Source organism: Dermochelys coriacea, chromosome 1 (genome assembly GCF_009764565.3).
Source record: "Dermochelys coriacea isolate rDerCor1 chromosome 1, rDerCor1.pri.v4, whole genome shotgun sequence".
Lineage (NCBI taxonomy): Eukaryota > Metazoa > Chordata > Testudines > Dermochelyidae > Dermochelys > Dermochelys coriacea.
The window spans coordinates 36,639,501-36,644,066 of NC_050068.2; positions in this window are offsets into that span (position 1 = coordinate 36,639,501).

Sequence of the window (4,566 nt, forward strand, 5' to 3'; positions counted from 1 at the left end):
TGATTCTTCTCTCACATTGATGTAAATCAGGAGTAACTCATTGAAGTCAATGATCTTCTCTGAAAATCAGGCCCTAAGAGACATTTTACCTTGAATTACTCTTGAGCAACTCCAGTGATGGCAGTGCAATGTACAATCAGTGTAAATGAAGGCAGAATCTAAACCAAAAAATGGGGAACTCTTTACTTTTAAGCATACAGGACTTGAATTTCCTTTCCCATATCTTTAATCAGGAGTAACTTTATGAAAGGCATTAGGAGATAACTAGTGTAAGTGAAAGGAGAATCAGGCCCATAAAGGTGAGACAAAGATTATCTCTTCATTTTTGAAGCTCCATCTGCAACTTTTCTGCACACGGATTATTTTAACTATGACTGTGTGTTCTGTAACAGATGTTGGTTCTTGCAATAGTAAATGACATTTTACATACAAAGAACCACTTTTTCCTTTTTAAGCAGTGCATACAAATAGTGCCTTTTCTCTTTAAAGTATTACTATATATATAATACTTTCTTTCCTTGTGCAGTAATCAACAGCTAAACATTCATATCCAATTACTATTTGAAGAAGGGTCCAGGTCTTAAAAATCACTCACATTGAATTGAACAATATTTGATATAATCACAGACAAAAGATTCTTTCTTGTTCATGACTTTTTAAGAAAACATTCAGCTAAATAAAATCTTTCACTTCACCACAGAACACCTTTGTACATTCTACCTACAGAAGTAAGCTGATGATAACCCAAGGCAGAGTTGGCCAACCTCTGGCTCCGGAGCCACATGCGGCTCTTCAGAGGTTAATATGCGGCTCCTTGCATAGGCGCTGACTCCAGGGCTGGAGCTAGAGATACTAACTTTCCAATGAGCTGGGTGGTGCTCACTGATCAACCCTCTGCTCTGCCCCAAGGCCCCTGCCCCTGCCCTTTCCCCTCCCTCCTCCCCCACAGAGCCTCCTGTGCATGCGAAATAGCTGATTGAGGCAGGTGGGAGGCACTGACTGGTAGGGCTGCCGATGGGCAGGAGGCACTAGGGGCTGGAGGGCAGGAGCTGATGGGGGGCTGCTGACATATTACTGTGGCTCTTTGGCAACGTACATTGGTAAATTCTAGCTCCTTCTCAGGCTCAGGTTGGCCATCCCTGACCGAAGGCCTGGTCTATACAAGAAAATTAGGTTGGTTTCACTACATTGATCAAGAATATGAAAAAGCCTGAGCAGCATAATTAAACCAACCTAGGTTTCCGTGTAGACAGCTCAAGGCCAAAAACAAAATTCTTCCATCAGCCTAATTACTGCCTCTCGGGGAGGTGGATTACCTACACTGATGGGAGAACGCCTCCCATCAGCCTAGATAGTGTCACTGAAGCACTATAACAGGTTTCAGAGTAGCAGCCGTGTTAGTCTGTATTCACAAAAAGAAAAGGAGTACTTGTGGCACCTTAGAGACTAACAAATTTATTTGAGCATAAGCTTTCATGAGCTACAAATTACTTCATCGGATGCATTCGGTAGAAAAATGCATTCCACCGAATGCATCCGATGAAGTGAGGTGTAGCTCACGAAAGCTTATGCTCAAATAAATTTGTTAGTCTCTAAGGTGCCACAAGTACTCCTTTTCTTGAAGCACTATAGTGGCATATGACCCATTATGACACATATTCTACCGATCCTTAAAGAAATATTGCCTGACCCCCACTTTTGGCCTTCAACCAACTCCCCAAGCGCATCATCAGAAGCAAGCTCCCCACAGACCAGAACATATCAACTCAAAGCAACACCAGACCCTACCAGAACAACAGATGTAAAACCTGCAGATACATCTTCACTGCTACAATGATGAGCACCCCCCTCCCCCAACACAGCTTTCTTGATCCATGGATCCCACACATGCCTATCAAAATATGTGGTATACTTCATCCAGTGCACTAAATGCCTCAATAATAACTATGTGGGTGAAACCAGATACTTAGGGTCCTACACCAAATTCACGGCCATGAAAAATGTGTCACGGACCGTGAAATCTGGTCTCCTCCTGTGAAATCTGGTCTTCTATGTGCTTTTACCCTATACTATACAGATTTCCTGGGGGAGACCAGTATTTCTCAAATTGGGGGTCCTAACCCAAACGGGAGTTGCAGGGGGGTTGCAAGGTTATTTTAGGGGGGTTGTGGTATTGCTACCCTTACTTCTGCGCTGCCTTCAGAGCTGGACAGCTGGAGAGTGGCAGGTGTTGGCCGGGCACCCAGCTCTGAAGATAGCACCCCACCAGCAGCAGTGCAGAACAAAGGGTGGCAATACCATATCATGCCACCCTAATTTTGTGCTGCTGCCTTGGTTGCTGGGTGGCTGGAGAGTGGTGGCTGCTGATTTGGGGCCAAGCTCTGTAGGCAGCAGTGCAGAAGAAAGGGTGGCAATACCATATCATGCCATCCTATTTCATGTACCTATTTCAGAAAAATGAAAAAAAAAAATTTTAGTGTCAAACAAGAGCCACCCTAAAAATACCTTTTCACACATTCAGAATAGCTACATTTATCTGAGCTCCTGTCCCCTCCCTCAACAGCTAAAAACCCCTCATATCTAAATTATGGTAATACACCACATTGCTCATGAATCATTCTCCCGGTCACACACTAATTACCCAGTTGTTTGGACACCTTCCACAAATACTTTGACTAAATGGGGATTGTACTAAGCATTCCTTTAACATTTTAGGAGCTTGACTCACCCCTGCCAGCAGAGGCAGGCTATTTTGTGGGAAAGGATTCACCTCTAATACATGGTAGGCCTCAGGACCCAATTTACTGTTCAAACACAGAAAGTCATGAGTTACATAAAAACAATGTGATTTCCCTGAACACCAGGAGGAGGCTTTCCCCCTTGCCTTTCTGAAAGAAGACACACCCTTTCCTTAAATCCCCTGGCGAGTCATGTGACAGACAAGTAGCCCGTAACCCTTTCCTGGCTTTTTCACCCTATAAGTGGTTCTAAAAATATTTACAATGTACTTCCCTCAAAAGGCACTTGAGATACATCAATTTTTAAAATACTGTATAACTAAAAAGATCTGTAAAAAACCCAGACATTATACAAAATCCAAATACTTTAGTGTCTTTAAAGAGTGGAGATGGCATTTTGTTGATCTAGAAGACAGCATTGAAATATTTTATCTATTCAAATCTAGCATTGATAACTGTGTGGTGTGAGTGGGGGAGGCCGGTACCAGAGCGGAGCGAGAAGGGGGACATGGAACAAAAGAAATTTGTCTTTTCATTGGTACTGTGACTGGAAATGGCAACTTTCTATTTTTCTCTTCTAGGACCCTATGTGCACTCCAAAAATAGCCATGATTAATTATAGTAGTGATACATGAGTGTCCAAATCATGTTTTAAAATGTGGCTATTTTTGCTGAAATTATTTGTAATCATATTTGTATATATCACTAGGCTAAAATGTAGTTCTCTAACATGGTTAGAGCATTATTTTCTGTCCAAACAAGAAAAAACATACAACAATATATTTTGGCTACCAGTATGTTTAAACATGGTAATTATTGAAGTTTAGATAGAGCCTACTTGCCTAGACTTCCTACATTGATGAAAGGGTTGTTTCTGTCTATGCAGGTAATCCACCTCCTAGCAGCAGTAACTAGGAACCACATCTACACAGGGGGTCGGGTCAGTTTAACTACGCCACTCGGGTGTAAATTTTTTACACCCAAGTGACCAAGCTAGGTCAATCTAAATGTTGAGTATAGGCCAGGGCTAACACATGGTCTATACTACAAAATTATGCTGAAAAAATATCACTCCCGCAACGGACATGGCGATGCTGGCAAAGCCCCCAGTGTTGTCACAGCTATGCTGACAAAAGAGTGCTGCTGCTGGCAGCATAGCTGATAATGTTTGGAGAGGAGGTATTACTATGCTGACAGAACTCCTCTTGTTGGCGTACAGTGTGTGTGTCTACACTAAGTAGCTATACCGGCAAAGGCTCTCTAGCAGAGCAGAGAATTGAACCCAGGTCTCTTGAGTTTCAGGCTAATGCTCTGACCATATTAGGATCATATTTTTGAATATCTACACAATCTACAATAGGGGTGAAGGTATCTCATTTTGGTCACACGTGGAGCGTGAAAGAATATCACCACCATTTTTTACCTCCACTCTGACTCTTGATTTGGACAACTTTTTCACTAGGAATGGAGATCACAAGATTTATCTGACATCGACCATCAAGTAAACATCAGATGCTAATACCAGATTTGGAACTTGCAAACCTAAAATGATCCACTTTGTGTCTACAATTACAAATCTGCTGTATATATCGTATTCATCTTAATACTGTAGTAGAATAATTTCTGGTTTTAAAAAGTTATTTTCAGTAGAAAATAGAAATCAGCAGATGACTTAATGGAGAAATCTAATACTGTTCTGTTGTGTAGTAAATGCTCCCGTAGAAGAACTTGCACTAACTTGTATATCATAGGCAGAGTGAATAAACGTGTGCAAATACAATAGGAGTACTTAACCAAGAATGTTCCCCAGTGCACAAGTATGTCCTAC